Below are 21,261 nucleotides of genomic sequence, written 5' to 3' on the forward strand. Positions count from 1 at the left end.
AGTGGATTTTAGCAATACACATTCAGAATATACCCAGTGCAAGTGTTTACATTAAAAGCAGGCCCTCCAGAACTCTGCAACTAAAACCCTTAGATTACCTCTAAAAAAGAATAAAATCTTGTCATTTGTGAAGCTTGAAGTGATTGCACACCAATACTGGTTACCAAACAGCCTTTACATTTGCAAATTAATCAGTTGCACACATTTACATTTCTGTCAGAGAACAGGCATCAGGGCGAGAAGGCTTCGTTCTTCTTTAGCTGTCTGTCCCTCCCTTTGATCCAAAGCACAGGAGACTCCTGCCTTCCCCTTTTAGTTGAGACATCTCAACTATTGGAATTAACCATCCCGGACAGTTATCTGTTAAGAAAAAGAAGGGGAACTGTTGTGTTAAATTATTGGCCTCCAGATCCCACCCACTTCAACCTCTGAGTATGTCACAACCGTAGAAGGATAACAGCTGAAGAAAGGGCAGTAATCAAGAATGGGCCATAATCAGATGTTCAGTAGTGTCTAGAGGAATCAGTTAATGCAGAACAAACCCAGGACAGATCACTGTGAGAGTGGCTAATTAGAAATATTTGGAGAAGAAGGGCTGACACTGCTGTCTTGAAAATAAACTAAAATGGTTTGTTGACCTTGGCGAGAGCATTCCAGACTCTGGTAGCACTGCCTGAAAACAACGGTACCCTTCTGTGTTCTTGTTTTAAGAGTCAGCAAGATGCAGTGTTACAGCACCACATGAGGCCTAAGCTGTTCAAAGATGTTTAGGTTTAATGTTGTTTTGTTACGTGGAAGAGCATAGTGGCTTGTGTATGATACAGGCCATTTTAGATAAAGACTCTGGGGGTCATTCTGACCTCGGCGGTAAAAGGCCCTTACCGCCGGTCAGAAGTCCGCCATTCTACCGCCGCGGCCGCGGTAGACCGCCACGGTCATTCTGACCACCAACTGTGAAACCGCCAAAAATCCGACATCCAAGGAAGGCCGCCACATCAGCGGGCCGCGGAAAACTGAAGATGACCAAACCTCCACCGTCACGCCAACACAAACACGCCCATGCCATTCTGACCCACGAATCCACGCGGCGGTCTTTCAACCGCGGTATTCCATTGGCGGTACACACCGCCGCGGTCAAAATACACACCCAGCTCCAAAACACTGCCACATTGGACATTTTGAAATACGCACAACTGAGACACATACAAACAACGCTCCCACACATCCAATCAACTATAAAACACACACCCACATCACCCACAAACCCCCACTAGTTGGAAATCGGAGCGAAGGCGAGAGCGAGAGAGATAGAGATAGCGAGCACAGCAATAGAAAACCCCAACACACACAGGAACCCAACTTCATCACCCACACCACATCCACGCACACATCACCACATATCACCACGCACATCACCACAAACACCACCCCACACCTCATCCACACCACCCCATGGCACCCCAAAGACACCCAAGGTTTTCGGACCAAGAACTCCGGGTCATGGTGGAGGAAATCATGAGGGTTGAGCCCCAGCTCTTCGGCACACAGGTGCAGCACACCACCATAGCAAGGAAGGCTGAGCTATGGCAAAGGATCGTAGACAGGGTCAACGCTGTGGGACAGCATCCCAGAAATCGGGAAGATATCAGAAAGCGATGGAACGACCTACGGGGGAAGGTGCGCTCGATGATCTCCAGGCACAACATCGCTGTGCAGAAGACTGGTGGCGGACCCCCACCCACCCCACCCCAATTCACAGCATGGGAGCAAGAGGTGGTAAACATCCTGCATCCTGATGGCCTCGCTGGAGTACATGGAGGAATGGACTCTGGTAAGTCGAATCTCAACTACTTCACCCCCCCCAACCACCAGCATGCCAACCCCCCCCCCCTCACCCCCAATATCACCCCCCAGCACATAACCTCCCTGCCAATGTCTCACCAGCACAACCCACCCTAAACAACACCAACCCCTGAATGCCAACACAAACCAAGACAGCCACCACCAAAGCATGACCATTGCACATACCCATACACCCCCCCAAACCCTCAAAACACCTCCCACAAGGGAATGCCAGCACTGGGGGACAAGGGCACTCAAAATGCACGCCATGGCACACACAGAAACAATAACCATACTCCTTCACCCCTGCAGGGCCCGAACGCCAACACACCGCCACGGAGGGTCCAGAGATGTCGATCCCACCCCCAGAACAGGCCCCCAGCGAGGACAGCAGCTCTGTCGACCTAGAACCTGACGACCAGCCCGGACCATCGGGGACCTCTGGACAGTCGGTTCCCCACACACAGACACAGGCCACAGCAGACCCAAACCCCTCTGGGAACACCAGCACAGCTCCCACCCAGCGGGCCCATGCCTCTGTCTCGCGGACGCGCCAATCAGCGGTGTGTCCGCCACTACAGGGCACCCAGGCTGACCCAACACCCCAACAACAACAGGGAACTGGGGGCAGTGGTAGTGGGCACACCGTCCAGGGGACAGAGGCCCGGGAAAACAGGGCAACTGGGAGGGCTGCTGTGCGACAGGGGGGGGAGGACAGGCCCAGGGAACCGACTCTCCAAGAGGCCCTCACCACCATCATGGAAGCATACCATCACTCCCAGGAGACGATGGCGACGGTACTGGCCAGGTTCACCGAGATCCAGGCACAGCAGGAGGAACGGTACATGGGGTTCAGCAATGAACTCTGGGATATCGCTACCGCAATGGGGACCATAGTCCAGGCCCTCAACCGGATAGAAACCACATTGCGGGACCATGTGTCACCGCAAAGGGCCCCTGTCACTAGCCAGGAACAGCCTACCACCTCCGCCGGCGCTAGTGGTCAGGAGGCCCCCACAGAACGACGGGCCACCAGAACCCCACCTCCTGCTGAAGAACAACCACCCCGCAAGAGGAACCTGAGATCTCAAAGGAAGACAGAGTAGGATGCCAAGACCCCCGCCAGCCTAATATCCCCCCGGATGTCATTCCACTGTCCCACAGTGTCACCCTGTCCAACCTTGAACTGCCCCTGCTCCATCCTTCCACAGCCATATGAACAATGCACCTGTGCGACCGAGAACTGGACTCTGCCATGGACATAACTCCACCCTCACCCTTCACCGTTTTAATATCATATACCAATATATAGCACTAAAAATAAATCACTCATTGCACATAAATCATTCTGGAGTCAGCCTGTATTAATTACAAATGTATAACACATTACTTATCAATAATGTTCTGTTATTTATGTGTGGACAACATACCGATGTCAATAAGCATTAGTCCATGGGCTAACCAAGCAGAAGTCACGCAGTGGGTCATACAGCACTGAAAAGGGAAGGGAAAAGTAAACTTCAGTTTAAAAGAACTGGGGGGAAATACACAAAGTAAAGATGCAGGGGGCATACAGTAAATGTTAAATGGCGTGGGTGATTCCTACCTGTGTGCTACTGAAAATACTGTTGGATAACTCTGTCCCTGTTGTCTGGGTCGTCCTCTTCGTCTTCCTCCTCTTCACTCTCCGCAGGCTCCACAGCTGCTTCAACCCCACCATCTGGACCATCCTCCTGCAGGAAGGGCACCTGATGTCGCAATGCCAGATTGTGAAGCATACAGCAGGCCACGATGATCTGGCACACCTTCTTTGGTGAGTACATCAGGGATCCCCCTGTCATATGTAGGCACCTAAACCTGGCCTTCAGGAGGCCAAAGGTTCTTTCAATGATCCTCCTAGTTCGCCCATGGGCCTCATTGTACCGTTCCTCTGCCCTGGTCCGGGGATTCCTCACTGGGGTCAATAGCCAAGGCAGGTTGGGGTAACCAGAGTCACCAATTAGCCACACACGTTGTCTCTGTAGCTGTTCCATCACATAAGGGATGCTGCTATTTCGCATCACATACGCGTCATGCACTGACCCAGGGAACATGGCATTCACATGGGAGATGTACTGGTCAGCCAAACAGACCACCTGAACGTTCATCGAATGGTAACTTTTCCTGTTTCTGTACACCTGCTCATCGTCTTTTGGGGGTACTAAAGCCACATGGGTCCCATCAATGGCACCAATTATGTTGGGGATATGTCCAAGGGCATAAAAATCACCCTTCACAGTGGCCAAATCTACCTCCTCAGGGAATACAATGTAGCGCCGCATGTGTTTCGTCAGGGCAGACAACACTCTAGACAAGATTTTTGAAAACATAGGCTGAGACATTCCAGATGACATGGCCACTGTTGTCTGGAATGAGCCACTTGCCAGAAAATGGAGGACTGACAGAACCTGCACTAGAGGGGGAATTCCTGTGGGTTGGCGGATGGGGGACATCAGGGCTGGCTCCAGCTGGGCACACAGTTCATGTATACAGTAGTGGCTCGGTCAAGTCGGTATCGTAGTATGATGTGGCGTTCTTCCATTGTCGACAGGTCCACCAGCGGTCGGTACACGCGAGGATTCATCCTTCTCCTCGCAAGTCCCAGCGGACGGTGCCTAGGAAGGACAACATGGAGCACAGAGTCAAGCAAGTCACAGGTACGTTCACCACTGCATGCATAGCACACGATTATCTATGTATTGAAAGGCGTGTATGTGTGGCAATGCAAGGCCTAGGCCTGTGTGACGCAGTACAAATAATGCCATGTGGGCCCTTGAAATGGCGGCTGCCTGCCTGTGAAGTGGGACAATGGGATGTGAGGTCAATGCGCTGGCGTGGCACACCGTGGCGGTAGGCGGTCGAAGACCGCTATACGAAGCCGCATTGGCTAACATTGAAGCCTATGGGTTTCAGGAGCCAATAATGAGGTGCGCCGGCGGTCGCGGTACACACCGCCGCGGGCGTGACCGCCATTTTCTATCTGCTTAATCACTCGAGACCTGATCTTCCACAGGAGAGGACCTATACTGCAAGTGCTGCTGTGACCTCGGTCTGGAAGTGACAATGGCTGCTGCGACTGGGGAAAGGGCCCCCGCCTTCAGTTCCGAAGAGTTGGAGAAGCTCGTGGACAGGGTCCTCCCCCAGTATGCGTTACTCTACGGTCCTCCAGACCAACAGGTAAGTACACTGGGTGCACATTGAATGGGCTATGCCTGTGTGGAGTGGGGTGGATGCTAAGTTGATGGGGTGGGGGGCGAATGAGGAGTGCAACGAACGACAGATGAGAGCATGTGCCATATGGCAAGGTTGGGGAGGGGGGCCAATCGCATCTAACATGCAGGAATATGATGATTTCTCCTTCCCACCCTGTACATGTCAAATAGGTCAGCGCCCATCAGAAAGTGGACATATGGCGTGCCATCGCCAAGGAAGTCCGGGCCCTGGGGGTCCACGTCAGACGGGGCACCCACTGCCGCAAGAGGTGGGAGGACATCCGCCGCGGGACCAGGAAGACCGCCGAGTCACTGCTGGGGATGGCCTCCCAACCTAGGAGGGGTGCCAGTCGTACCATGACCCCCCTGATGTCCCGGAGCCTGGCGGTGGCCTACCCTGATTTGGATGGGCGCTTGAGGACATCACAGCAGACACAAGGGGGTGAGTATCAGCACATTCTGCTATCTCTCTGCGCAGTGGAGGCGTCTGGGTGGGGGAGGAGGGTTGGGGGTGACATTAGGCCAGGGCGCTTTCTGTAGTGTAGTCCTCTCCTTTAGGCATGGCCCTGTGCTCCCGGCCCCCACCTCTGTAGGGTGACAAGTACAGCTATCGATGGTCCAGCATCACACATGTGCACCTTTGTCGTCTCTAGACCTGTTGTCCTAGTCAGAAGTACTGAGTAGTGTACCCCGAATGCGCGGCTTAGTGCATGAGGCTCCTGTGTCTGTCATCTCCGCCAACGGTGTTGACATTGCATGCACTCAACCTGGCCTTCGTTTTTCTCCCCCCACCCTTCTTCTTCGTCTTCTTGTGCATCTGTGCATTAGCATCATCAGGCGGAGGAGAATTGGCATCGGAGCACGAGGGAGCTGCAAGTCACAAGGCCCCGGTGGGACCAGGAACAGACACCGACGGCCCCCGTGATCCGGAGGGCGAGGGGAGCACCACAACGGGGACCAGTGGTGACACCAGCGACAGCGACACGTCCTCGGATGGGAGCTCCCTAGCGGTGGTGGCAACATCCGGGCCCCCCGCCTCTACAGGTACAGCCGCCACCCAGCGCATCAGCCCCGCCCTCCCAGCAGCCCCTCAGCCTACGCTCCGTGCCCGCTCGCCCAGGAAGGCGGGCGTCTCCTTCGCCCCAGGCACCTCAGCCCCTGCCCCTGTTACCCCTGCTGCCCTCAGTGAGGAGGTCATTGATCTCCTCAGGACACTCATTGTTGGGCAGACTACCCTTTTGAATGCCATCCAGGGGGTAGAAAGGGAGGTGCATCGGAGCAATGCCTACCTGGAGGGCATTCATTCGGGTCAGGCTGCCCATCAACGATCGTTCAATGCTCTGGCCTCAGCACTGACGGCAGCCATTGTCCCTGTTTCCAGCCTCCCTCTTCTGACTGCCTCCAGCCTGTCTCTGTCTCCTGTTCCTCAGCCTATCCCATCCACACCATCAGACCAGCCTGCACACACCTCAACACCCAAGGGCAGCTCATCCAGACACAAGCACCACAGAACCCACAAGCATTCACGCAAGCAACACCCAGATGCAGACATTCCAACAGTCACTACCACCTCTGTGTCCCCCTCCTCCTCGTCTCCCTCCTCCCTCCCTGTGACGTCTACACTCACACCTGCATGCACACCACCATCAGCCAGTGCTTCCATCACCAGCACACCCTCCAGTCCAGTCCGCACACGTGCAGTCACCACCCCCACTACCATTTACACGTCCCCTGTGTCCTCTCCCACTGTGTCTGTCACCCCCTCTTCCAAGACACACAAACGCAGGCAGACACCCACCCAACAGCCATCCACCTCACGACAGCCTCCAGCACATGCACCTGCACCCAAAGACAGCACACCTGACTCTCCTACAACCACATCCTCTTCCTCCACTTCCATCTCCACTTCTCCTACCTTTTACCTTGGTCCTAAGAAAGTTTTCCTTGCTAATCTTGAGCTCTTTCCCTCCACTGACCCACCCCCTCCATCTGCAAAGAGTCCCAAGAGCACCTCAGCCACCATCAGCCCAGCTTCGAGTGTCACTGTGGTGCATGGGTTCTGGAGCCCACCCTTTGCCAGCAGTGACACTTCAATCAGCAGCAAGGGGACAGCCAGCCCCCCACCAGGGCCGCCGTGAGAGGACTGACACGGCTGCCCCCAAGGAGCCAAGTTCGCCCACTTCACCAGCCACAACATCTAGGGGAGGCAAGGGCCCGAGAGCCCCATCTAAGGAGCGAAAGGGCAGCAGGGCGGAAAAGTCAGCCAGCAGGAGCGCGGAGCAGGAGGGGCCCACAAGCCCCATCCCGGGTGTTAGGAAGGACACCAAAGGGCCCAGGACTCCGTCACCGAAGGGTCCAGCAACAGCACGGTCGGAGGGCGACTGAGCAGGGAGTCCAGGCCAGGTCTGGCTCCCTTGACCTACTGGACGAGCACCGCTGAAGAGGGCCCCGCCGTGCAGAAGAGCACCGCTGAACAGGGCCCCGCCGTGCAGAAGAGCACCGCTGAAGAGGGCCCCGCCGTGCAGAAGAGCACCGCTGAAGAGGGCCCGCCGTGCAGAAGAGCACCGCTGAAGAGGGCCCCGCCGTGCAGAAGAGCACCGCTGAAGAGGGCCCCGCCGTGCAGAAGAGCACCGCTGAAGAGGGCCCCGCCGTGCAGAAGAGCACCGCTGAAGAGGGCCCCGCCGTGCAGAAGAGCACCGCTGAACAGGGCCCCGCCGTGCAGAAGAGCACCGCTGAACAGGGCCCCGCCGTGCAGAAGAGCACTGCTGAACAGGGCCCGCCATCTCAAGCACCGCTCCGCTGGGCCCTTCATCCCAAGCACCGCTCCACTGGGCACCGCCGTCTCAAGCACCGCTCAGCTGGGCCCTTCATCCCAAGCACCGCTCCGCTGGGCACCGCCGTCTCAAGCACCGCTCCGCTGGGCCCCGCCGTCTCAAGCACCGGTCCGCTGGGCACCGCCATCCCAAGCACCGCTCCGCTGGGCACCGCCGTCTCAAGCACCGCTCCGCTGGGCCCCGCCGTCTCAAGCACCGCTCCGCTGGGCACCGCCATCTCAAGCACCGCTCCGCTGGGCCCCGCCGTCTCAAGCACCGCTCCGCTGGGCCCTTCATCTCAAGCACCGCTCCGCTGGGCCCTTCATCCCAAGCACCGCTCCGCTGGGCCCCGCCGTCTCAAGCACCGCTCCGCTGGGCCCTTCATCTCAAGCACCGCCCCGCTGGGCCCTTCATCCCAAGCACCGCTCCGCTGGGCACTGCCATCTCAAGCACCGCTCCGCTGGGCCCTTCATCTCAAGCACCGCTCCGCTGGGCCCCTCCGTCTCAAGCACCGCTCCGCTGGGCACCGCCATCTCAAGCACCGCTCCGCTGGGCCCCGCCGTCTCAAGCACCGCTCCGCTGGGCCCTTCATCTCAAGCACCGCTCCGCTGGGCCCTCCATCCCAAGCACCGCTCCGCTGGGCACCGCCATCTCAAGCACCGCTCCGCTGGGCCCTTCATCCCAAGCACCGCTCCGCTGGGCCCCGCCGTCTCAAGCACCGCTCCGCTGGGCCCCGCCGTCTCAAGCACCGCTCCGCTGGGCCCCCCATCTCAAGCACCGCTCCGCTGGGCCCCGCCGTCTCAAGCACCGCTCCGCTGGGCCCTTCATCCCGAGCACCGCTCCGCTGGGCCCCGCCATCTCAAGCACCGCTCCGCTGGGCCCTTCCTGTCAAGCACTGTTAACGGTTCACTGTGCCCACCATGCCTCCTCCTTGACCAGTGGAGACTGTAATCCACCTGATGGACTGTGGCTTTGCACTCCCCAGGATTGATCAGTGGGCAACCCACCCACTGTAGAGACTTGAGAGACTGTGGCTTTGCACTCCCCAGGATGGCCGAGTGGGCAAGCCACCCACTGTAGAGACTTGAGAGACTGTGGCTTTGCACTCCCCAGGATTGATCAGTGGGCAACCCACCCACTGTAGAGACTTGAGAGACTGTGGCTTTGCACTCCCCAGGATGGCCGAGTGGGCAACCCACCCACTGTAGAGATTTGAGAGACTGTGGCTTTGCACTCCCCAGGATGGCCGAGTGGGCATGGTGGCCCCTTCATGGATCTGGCGTCGTGGAATCATGTGGCTGTGGTGCCCCCCCCCTTCCATTCCCCCTGAGGTGCCTGTAGTTTTTTCATCAGATGCCCCTGCAGTGTTCTCTCCAAAGGACTCAGGTCTCCTGTGTGGGCTTTGCCCTTGTGTTGCTACACTTTGGCCCACGGACACTTTGAATCTCGTTAGTTGTGCAGGACTTATTGCCTCGGTTTTTCGTATGCACTGGATATTGAATTTGGATTTTTGAGTTGTTATTGCTATTTGACCGTGACTTATCAGTGGTTTTTATTTCCCATAAATTTCGAGTCACTATTTAATTATGTCCTTGTTTTCTTTACTGGGGTTTGGGTGGTTTCACTGTGACTTGTTGCTCTGCATTGGTGTGTACATGGTTTGGGGGGGTGGGTGTATCGCGTATGTGTGTACACGTGACCTTTCGTCCTCCCCCCTCCCCTGTGTCGTAGGTGCAGTACTCACCGTTGTCGTCTGCGCCGGCGTTCGTACTCGTGATAGATGAGCAGGTAGGCGAGAGCAGGTAGGATGTTTAATTCGGGTTCCATGCTGTCCTCCTTCCTCGTGGAGTGCGTAGAGGTGCGCGTTTTCCCGTTCGTAGTCTGTTTCCGCCGTGTTTTTATCGGCGGTGCTCCCGCCCCGGAAAAGGTGGCGGATTGGCCGGTCATGATAGTGTGGGCGGAACATTGTCTGCCGCCTGGCTGTTGGCGGTGACCGCCGCGCTGTTTGTCGGTCCCGCCGTGGCGGTCGGAGTGTTAATGTGGCGGGCTGTGTTGGCGGTTCCCGCCAGGGTCAGAATTCAATTTTTTGGACCGCCGGCCTGTTGGCGGGTTGGCCGCCGCTTTATCACCGACCGCCAGGGTTAGAATCACCCCCTCTGTCTCCTGCAGGAAGTTGCTGGTGAATTCGAAGAACCAGTGAGATGTGGTCATGCTTGTTTAATGCCAGAGACAAATCATGCCGTAGCATGGAGCACCATTTTCAAAGGAGCAAGATGATCCACTTTGGGGAGGCTGGTCAAGAGAGAACTGCAGTAGTCAGTTCTTGACAGCACAAATGATTAGACAAGTATTTTAAGCTCTGGAATAGGGATGGAACAACAAATCCCCTAGAGCAAGCACACTTGAAAAGCATATTTTTGGCTACTTTGTTATTAATTGTTTTGTCAAGAATGACTCCCAGGGATCTGGCACTGTCTTATACTCACATAAGATGTATATGCTCCTGGTCTTGTCCATCACCTAGTACTGTCCCAGCCAATAAACAAGCCACCCCAAAATGATCAGGCTGCAATAACGGAAGAGATCTGGCACATACTGCTTGCCAGCTGAAGGACTCTGATCTACTCTATCATTGCTGGGCCCAACTAGCTACATACTATGCCCACTTCTTTAGTTCTCACAATGACATTCAGGCATGGGATGACAGTAACAAAGATCATCCCAGCAGATCTCCTCACCATTTCTTTCGCCAGCTCTGCCTGCTCAGGACTAAAAACTTTACAGAAAATATCAGGTTGTACAACCCAGTGCAAGTAAAAAGATCATTAGACTATAATCATAAGAAATACCATAAAGAGACCTGCAGAGCTGCTCAAAGATGCCAGACTAACGAAAACCATAAACAGCGTTTCTCTCTCTCACAACTCTTCATCCATCACACTGCTAAGCAATGCATCCCATTACACAATAACTGCACCACATGCATGCCATGAAAGCGCTTCCTACATAAGACAAATATAGGACAACACCCTTCAAACCACCCACACTCCCCAGCATAGCTTGTAGCATATGTAGGCAAATGTTTTAATATCCCACACAGGGGTAATAAGATATATACATTTTGTAATACAATAAAATAATTGCTGGTTTGCAGTCAAGAATGTACACTGAGTCATCCATAATTAAACTGGTAATATTGACTTAGATGAAGAAATGAGGAGGTATCCCGTCTTTGATGGGTTAAGTTTCAGATGGTGAACAGACACCCAGCCTCAAATATATTTTAGGGTATTTGCTAAATGAGAGACATCTTTGGGAGAGGAGGTCTTGAAATCTCTACATATTTCACCTGCAGATTAATGAAAGAGGATCCCAGAGTTCTTTAGTATGGGTCCAATCGATTTAATATATAGATTAAAATTAAGAGGGTCCACACTGAGCTGTCTGTGAATCCCTGAATGAAGGCAATCAGCTCTGACATACATGAGGGCAGTCTAATTTGTTTTTCTGAAACATGTTTGTCAGGTAGGATGGTAACCACTTGAGAACCACTCTATTGATGCCCATATGTCTCTTAAGGTAGTTTCAAGAAGCATACTGTGGTTCACTGTATCAAACGCAGCAGATAGTTTGAGAAGGACAAGAAGAGAGGAGTTGCCAAAACAAAATTATGCAAACTGAGTTGTACACATCATGTATCAGTGCAGTTTCTGTGCTTCAACTGAAAGCTGATTGGTACTCATCAAATAGGTCATTCTTGAGAACATATTGTGTAGGCTGTAGAACTGCACTGGCCGTAATACTTTTGCAAGGAAGAGAAGACCAGATAAACGGTGATAGTTGATAAGATCTCCTGCACTGGCAAAACATATTTTGAGCAGTTTGTGACTTGGCCCATCTTAAGACTCTCAGGTATCTTTCCTTGGTATAGGGAAAGGTCCATTAGATTTACCCAGTGGAGTAGCAGCTGGTGTGCCAAGTGTTTGGCGATAATCCCAGGTATCAGATCAGTAGAGTGGGTTGAAGGTTTAGGCTTCATTATGATATTTGATAAATCATCAAAATAAACTAAGTCAAAATGAGTGCATGTAGCCAATGTTTTGCAGGTATAAATCTGTTTCAACTGTGAGTCTGGACAATTTGGCAACAAATTACCAAAGGGTTACACTTTATGCAGACGAACTGAGGAAATACTTTTGACTTAGCTAAGGGGTCTTCCACTCTGGAGGTAGGAGGGGGATTACCAACAGTTACACTAATTTAAATAATTGTCTAAGGCGGTTATTAGCCATGTTTATTAGAGATTTAGGATGGATGGCTTTCGCATTGAAGATGTTTATTTTGTGAAGTTCTCTGCCCATCCTAAAACAGAGAAGTTTAGGAAGGAGAACAGTTTTCTCCATTTCACCTCCAACAGTCCTAACAATTTCCTTTCCTTATACTAGGACTTTAGTGAGCCGGGGAAGCAGAAGGTTCAGGTGTGCAGGCCTAGATCAAACAGTTTTGACAAGCAACCATAAAGTAAGAGGTAGATGTAATGATGTCTGCATCAGAGGTGACAGTATGGAAAATAATCAGCGCTTGAGCAGCAAAGTTATTGAGGGCAATACTTTTTAATGTCACAAAGCCAAGTAGTCTCCTTTTTGGGTTTGCCGTTGGTTACAGAATGTGAGTGGAGCAGGAGAGCAGAAGTAATGGAATGAGATAATTATCTTAACAGTCTTCAGGTATAAGATCTTCTACAGTGATCAGGTCCTCTTTTGACGTAATCAGATCCAGTGTGGAACCTTTGGTAGGAGTGTCAGACAGTGTTGAACAAAATAATTTCTGAAAAAATTGAGGTAAAAAGATTGACTGCTGCAACACCAGAATTGCAGCAGTGGAGACTTGAGGCTGTGAGGAAATATGTTACTATTACAAAGTGTAGTTGGGCTGTGGGGCAAAGACATCATAAAAAGATAAAAAATGCTGCAATTATTTTATTAACCTTTCTCATATGTAACGGCATATAGAATATAACTAACAACCTTTAAAAGAAAATAAATGCAAATTAAACTAGTCTATGGGAAATGCACTGTACTGGTATGAAAACTGTTGGTTAATGTGACCACTACAACAGTCTGTGTGTATAAAGGAGGATCACCAATTTGATTTCTGGTTCAACTCATTGGGGAAAAGTGACTTGGATTTATGGAGCAACAATGTCGTAGCAGGTGATAGAAACCACAGTAAATATGTAAGCTGCTGTTATGTATGGCTTTTATTGTAAGTCGTTATGGTGAATAATCAGATAGAAGTCCGGTTAGTCACTGCTGCTCCACATAGCAACAGTGAGAAAGCAAAGTTAATTGCTACTAGTAGTACATCACAATGAAAAGCGATTTCTTCCGTTGTGTTCTGCCACCTCACCCCAGTCTGCAAAGCCTGAAGTGAGGCAACGCTCCTAATATTAGGCTATGGTGACGTAATAGGGCAGTGACATCTACTACCCTCGGAGGCCGACTTGAATCTTTTGACTCAAACAAGAGTAATAAGATCATCAAATCAAACAATGAAAACTAATAGCCAAAAACAACCAAAATATGCAATAAGGAGTCAGTAATTTATATGCACCATGACCTATGTGGTCATGAATCACCACACTAATTTAGTAAAGTTTAAACATTTATTGCCCTTATATTAACAATGCTAAGGTGACAAAAATGTTGCCCAAAACCAAATGGTAGCAATACAGAAACAACACAGGCTGTCCAAAACTCCTGAAGAATCTCAATCTTATAAGAGCAATTATCATTAAACACTCCAAAATAATTATGCAGAATAAGAGTATTATTTGGAAAATAGAAACATAATTCATTAGTTGTGCAGTTGAATCAATCACAATCAATTAATAAACATTTAAATTAATTGTTGTGTCAGACATCCTAACTACCAAATCCTAATTCGAAAAGCATGTGTGGGGTTGGGCTTTGTCACATGCAAAAATGTAAAATAAGACAAAAATTTATTTGAAAAAACATCTATCTATGGTGCTAACAAAAATATGTGCTTAGCAGGTAGCACAGTCTTCATCAGCGGAGCACTGGAACAGTAGGTCTTCAGCACTCAGCATCAGGAACATGAAAAAAGGAAAGCAGTTCTGTAATGTTGGGCCTAATGTATCTGAACTGTTAAAATAGTAAGTTGCTGAGCAAGAACTGAATAGCAGAACTGAAATGAACAGAAACTAAACAGAATCTACCTCTGAGTGGAACTGAACATAAACTGAATCCAAATGGAACTGAACTTACATCACCTGAAACTTGCTAAATTAAAGCTAGGTTTTTAATGGATAATACTATAAGGTGGGATAGTGAGAAGCCAATTAAATTATGCCCTTTTTCCGGTTTGTATCTTTCTTCATTCCTTCTCTAAGATGGGCCCATTTTGACACTCCTCTCCGGTTGGCAATTTCCTCAAAAATATAACTTTGTAAAAGACAGCACAGAACGTGACATTGAGCTAGCATTACTTCCTACCAGAAACTAAGGCTCATTTTTCAAACGTGCAATATTTATCACAAGGAAATACAGAGTGAAAAGAACTGAGAAAGCAGTAGCTTTCCACTGTGAGCTTTCAATGTGATGTTTAATAAACAATGTTTGCAAAGGCATTTCAGTAAAGTCAGCATAACATTTCAACATTGTGCTTCTGGAAAAATAATAAAACGTAGGCCTTTTTATTAATGCTACTATATGAAGACTAAAACAATTATTATAATAATTCCAGATCATTAGTTTTGCTCATTATTTTTATTCATTTTCTATCATTACATGTAGTTATAATTCATCAAAATACATTTTCACAGTCATTTATTATTTCACATAGAAATTTAAGTGGCGGATACCATGTCAACCACATTTTAAACATGCACATTTTATTTTTCTAATACATGTTTCTCTATTTTAGGCCATTTAATAAACATTATGGCCCACATTACAACCCTGGCGGTCAGTGTTAAAGCGGCGGTAAAACCGCCAACAGGCCGGCGGTAAAACAAATGGAATCATGACCGTGGCGGAAACCGCCAACATAGACTTTAGCACTCCGACCGCCACGGCGGTACAAACAAACAGCACGGCGGTCACCGCCAACAGACAGGCGGAAGACAATGTACCGCCCACAGTATCATGAGAGGCCAATCCGCCACCTTTTCCGGGACGGATTCACCGCAAACAAAAACACGGCGGAATCAGGACTTGGAAGGGAAAACGCTCACCTCTACACACCCCACGAGGAACCAGGACGCCATGGAGCCGGAACTCCAAATTCTACCTGCCATTCTCTTCCTGCTCCTCTACCAGGAGCACAACGCCGGCGGCGACGACCACGTGAGTACTGCACCTACAACACAGGGGAGGGGGGGAGGGAAAAGAGAGTGACACACACATGCAACACGCAAAACCCCCACCCTCAACCACTACTACACACACACAAATACATGTTGATACATTATATTTACACCCCCTTTGGAAGAACGCAAGGACAAAAGGAAATGAGTTGAACGATTGTAATGAGTAAAAATCCATTAGTCAAAAATATATATACACTATTAACAAATATATCCACCAAGAATTCAAGTCCATGTACTGCACCTACATAGTCCGTGGACTACTGGGCCCAAAATGCATGGGCGAGGCCCACACAAGATACCCAATCAAAATGGAGAGGACACTGCAGGGGCATCAGATCGAAATAAAACAGGCACCTCAGGGGGAAGGGAAGAGGAGGCACCTCAGCCGGATGAGTGCACGACGCTAGCTCCGCGAGGGGGCACCATGCCCATTGATGTATCCTGGGGAGTGCAAAGCCACAGTCTCACAAGTCTCTCCAGTGGGTGGTTTGCCCACTGCTTTATCCTGGGGAGTGCAAAGCCACAGTCTCTCAAGTCTCTCCAGTGGGTGGTTTGCCCACTGCTTTATCCTGGGGAGTGCAAAGCCACAGTCTCTCAAGACTCTCCAGTGGGTGGTTTGCCCACTGCTTTATCCTGGGGAGTGCAAAGCCACAGTCTCACAAGTCTCTCCAGTGGGTGGTTTGCCCACTGCTTTATCCTGGGGCGTGCAAAGCCACAGTCTCTCAAGTGGATAACAGTTCTCCACTGGTTCTGGAGGGGGCTTTGTGCCCAGAGTGCTTCATCCTGCCAAGGATAGAGGTAGTGGATGCCTTTTTCCACTGGTTCTGGAGGGGGCTTTGTGCCCAGAGTGCTTCATCCTGCCAAGGACAGAGGTAGTGGATGCCTTTCTCCACTGGTTCTGGATGGGGCTTTGTGCCCAGAGTGCTTCATCCTGCCAAGGACAGAGGTAGTGGATGCCTTTCTCCACTGGTTCTGGAGGGGGCTTTGTGCCCAGAGTGCTTCATCCTGCCAAGGACATAGGGAGTGGATGTGACACTCCACTGACGCTGGGCCTACATGGAAGCTGTCCAGGCCCCTGGAACTGACCACCAGCTTCGTACGACTGACCACTGGGGATGGCAGCCATGTCTGCGGTGGTGCCACTGGCACATGATGTGGCGTGGCCGCTGGCGGTGCTTGCGGCAGCCTCAGTAGCGGCTGTGCTTGCGGCGGCCTCAGTAGCGGCGGTGCTTGCGGCGCTCATTGGCCAGTGGTGCTGGTGGGTGGCTCAGCGAGGGTGCTGCTGGCGGCGGTGTCCTGGGCAGCGGTGCTGGTGGCGGCGGTGTCCTGGGAAGCGGTGCTGGTGGCGGCGGTGCATGTGGCGGTGCCGGTGGCGGTCTTGTCTGCCGTGCCGGATGGCGGCGACTTCCCTTTCTTTCTCTGCCCCTTCCGCACCTTGGATGGTGGCGCAGCTGTCTTGCAACTCCCAACTGTAGTCCTGGGAGAGCCCTTGGTGGCAGGTGTTTTGCCCTTCTCCCTCCAGGCTGTGGCCAACTTCTTATGTTTCTGAGGTGGCCGACTGTCCTTGGCCTGGCTCCTTGGCACACTGGCTGCCCTGCTGCTTGGGGCACTCCAGAAGCCGGTTACTGCTGGCACCACTGTTCCCGGTGATGTGGTGGCTGAGGTGCTGGGTTGGGACCTGGAAAGGCGGGCCCTAGGGGACGGAAGGGGTGGGGGAGGTGAAGGGAAGAGGTCAAGGTTTGACAGGAAAAGTTTATTAGACACACTGGGATGGGTAGATGGAGGGGGTTTGGGAGTGGGGGAAGAGGTAGTGGTTGTAGGAGGTGTTCGTTTGCTGACTTTGGGTGAAGGTGCATGGGCTAGAGGCTGTCGTGAGGTGGATGGCTGTTGGGTGGGTGTGTGACTGCGTTAGTGTAGTTTGGGAGGTGGGCTCACAGACACACTGGTAGAGGACACAGGGGATGTGTGAATGGTAGTGGGGGTGGTGAGTGCACGTGAGCGGTGTGTGGTGATGGGCGTGCTGGTGATGGACGTAATGGCTGAAGATGTAGTGCTTGCAGGTGTGAGTGGAGATGTGACAGGGAGGGAGGAGGGAGACGAGGAGGAGGGGGACACAGTGGAGGCAGTGGATGTTGGTATGTGTGCATGGGTATGATGCTTGTGTGAGTACCTGTGGGATGTGTGGTGCTTATGTTTGCCAGAGCTACCCTTGTGTGTTGAGGTGTGCGCATGCTGGTCTGATGGTGTGCTTGGGATAGGCTGAGGTACTGGGGATTGGGGCTGGGTGGAGGAAGTTGGAGGGGGGAGGCTGGACACAGGGACAATGGCTGCCATCAGTGCTGAGGCCAGAGTCTGAAAAGCTCGCTGTTGGGCTGCCTGACCAGAATGAATGCCCTGCAGGTATGTATTCAACTGTTGCAACTGCCTCTCTACACCCTGGATGGCATTCAGAATGGTAGACTGCCCAACAGTGAGGGATCTGAGGAGGTCAATGGCCTCCTCACTGAGGGCAGCTGGGCTGACAGGGGCAGGGGCTGAGGTGCCTGGGGCGAAGGAGATGCCCACCCTCCTGGGTGAGCGGCCACGGGGCACAAGTTGAGGGGCTGCTGGGAGGGTGGTGCTGGTAGGGGGGGTGGTGGCTGTACCTGTAGATGCGGTGGGCACAGAGGGGCCCGCCACCACAAGGGAGCTCCCATCAGAGGAGGAGTCGGTGTCGCTGGTCTCAGCTCCTGTCCCTGCTGTGGAGCTCCCCTCACCCTCCGTCCCACTGGTGAATGCGGAGTCCGTAGTCTCGCCCTCCAGGGCCATGTGGGATGCAGCTCCCTCCTGCTCCGGTGGCACTGCTCCTCCGCGTGATGATGCTAATGCACACAAGAACAGGGAGACCACAAAAAGGGGGGGAAAGAAAGTAGAAGTACATGTTCAGTGCATGCAATACCGCTACCGTTGGCGGACACTACAGACACAGCAGCCCTCTGCACTACGCCATGCACTTACAGTTCCCTAATTAATCACAGGGCCATGGGGTACAAGGCCTATGCCCGAATGCTGCACACATGGAAGTCACAGGAGCCTGACTAGGGGTAGGTGGCTCTTAACACTGGTGGGGTGTGGTGCCACATAGCCTGCCTTACGAAGGGACCTTGCCTACAAAACTCGCCCTGGCCTAGGGGTACCCACAGCCCACCTCCCCCACCCAGACACCTCCAATGCGCGCTGAATCAGATGAATGTGACTGTACTCACCCCCTTGTGGCTGCTGTGATGCCCTCAAGCACCTAGCCAACTCTGGATACGCCACCGCCAGGATCCGGAACATCAGGGGGGTCATGGTGCGACGGGAACCTCTCCCACATTGGGAGGCCATCCCCAACTGGGCCTCTGCCGTCTTCTTCCTCCAGCGGCGAATGTCCTCCCATCTTTTCCGGCAGTGGGTGCTCCATCTGTGGTGGACCCCCAGGGTCCGGACTTCCTTGGCGATGGCACGCCAAATATCCTTCTTCTGGTGGGCGCTGACCTACAGGAATAGTACAGGGGAAAAGGAGAAGATATAACCGTCCGGACCGTCACAGTCATTGGCCCACGTTCCTACCCTTGCCATGACGCACATACACTCACCGTTGTTTCATGCATGCCTCATTCCCCCCGCCCACAATCTCCCATCCACACCACTCCAAACCGGCATTGCCCATACAGCATGCTCACAGTGTACTCACCTGTTTGTCTGGAGGACGGTAGAGTAGCGTGTACTGGGGGAGGACCCCATCCACCAGTTTGTCCAACTCCTCCGATGTGAAGGCAGGGGCCCTTTCCCCAGACACTTGAGCCATTGTCGCTTCCAGACTGAGGTCACAGCAGCACTTGCAGTGTAGGTCCTCTCCTGTCGAAGATCAGGTATCAAGTGAGTGAACAGTGAGAAAATGGCGGTCACGTCCGCGGCGGTGCGTACCGTCACCGCAGGCGTACATCCTCATTGGCTCCTGGAAGCCATAGGGTCCAATGTTAACCAATGCAGGATTGTGCCGCGGTCTTCAACTGCCTACCGCGACGGTGTACAACACCAGCGCTGTTACCTCATATGCCCTTGTCCCACCTTACAGGTCAGGCAGCCGCCATTTCAGGGGGCCACATGGCATTCATTGTAAATGCGTCACACATATCTAGGCCTTGCATACACACTAAGACAGGCACATAGCGGATTGACAAATGTGTGCAATAAATATTCTATTTAACACCTCAGTGTTGGCTGACTCTGTGCTCGCTATTCTCGTCCATAGGGCCACGTCCGCTGGGGCAGGTGAGGAGATGGCGCCATCCTCCGGTGTACAGACCGCTGGTGGACCTGTCGACAATGGAAGAGCGAAATGTAATTGTCACCTACAGACTTGATCGTGCCACAATCCTGGAACTGTGTGCCCAGTTGGAGCCAGACCTGATGTCAGCAATCCGCCATCCCACAGGGATCCCCCCTCTAGTGCAGGTCCTGTCAGTACTCCATTTCCTGGCAAGTGGGTCTTTTCAAACTACAGTGGCCATAGCATCAGGGATGTCCCAGCCTATGTTCTCCAACGTGTTGTCCAGAGTGTTGCCTGCCCTTCTGAAACACATGCGCAGCTATATCGTTTTCCCTCAGGTGGAGGATTTGCCTACAGTGAAAGGTGACTTCTATGCCCTGGGACATATCCCCAACATCATAGGTGCCATTGATGGGACACATGTGGCCTTGGTACCCCCCGCAGGAGTGAACAGGTGTAGAGAAACCGGAAGAGTTACCATTCCATGAATGTGCAGATGGTGTGTTTGGCCGACCAGTACATCTCCCATGTGAACGCCAAGTTTCCTGGCTCAGTGCATGACGCTAACATTCTAAGGAATAGCAGCATCCCTTATGTGATGGGCCATACACTATTATTTCTTACAGTGGGTGGGGACGGTAAATGTAGAGGGTGATGGTTGGCAGGAAGCCAGATATTTTTATAATGTTTGGGATTGCTTGGAAAGGCCATGTTACATGCTGGCTTCCCCATGACCCATCTGCTCCTATACCTTTACACAGATGTAGAAAGCAGGGGTAGATAATTTGGTGGCCAATAACAGAATAACATTATAGATGCGTAGAAAGTGAGTAACAGGGATGTTTTTATTCTTGGCTTCTGGGTTCCGAGGTTGGTTGGCCCATAATATTAGGTTGATTACATGTGTTTTTGGTACTTAGAACACAGATTATTGAGATAGTCAGTCGGACTGTAGTGTTAAAGAACAAAAGAAACATTAATAATATCTTAATAATTTTTTTGCCAAAATCCAAATCGTAATCATTACTTAAGTACTCGTCATATCTTAATAACACTTGAGAGTATACTTCCTAATAAATATTCTGTAATAATAAAAACACTGTGCAATAGGATACCAAAATCAGAATATTCAGCATGACGTCATATGTATTTCCAGTCTGACTACTATTTTAGTTCTAGAAAGACACACATTTACACATAAGTTACATATATTTAAAAGTAAAGATGGAGAAATATGGTATATTGTCTAAATTGCACATTGTGGAACTAGGGAAAAAAAACAGCTTCACTCACTTGACCATGACCAAATTCACATCATCTTTCATTTACAAAGTTATTTTTTCCTAACTGACACAGCTTCTCTAGATAAATTGCGTCTTCTGTAATGGCATAGTGCAATAAAAATGGTTATGCGATAGAAGGCTACACATATTAGTGCCAGTGTTTATGATTAATTCAAGCACCTCATTCAGCACATTTCTGTCTTTCTGAGATACAGGTAAAATTTGAGAATAGGCTTTTGAATGTAATCATGATATTGACTGCAGACAGCTTATTGGATTAGCTTAGCCAAATGTGGAGTTTTGATATACAGCTGAGTTTTTCAAAAATAACTGGGATCTTGACTAATGTTCTTGAGGCGGGGAGTGATGTGTAACTGAAGAGACA

This window comes from Pleurodeles waltl, chromosome 11, assembly GCF_031143425.1.
Source record: "Pleurodeles waltl isolate 20211129_DDA chromosome 11, aPleWal1.hap1.20221129, whole genome shotgun sequence".
NCBI lineage: Eukaryota > Metazoa > Chordata > Amphibia > Caudata > Salamandridae > Pleurodeles > Pleurodeles waltl.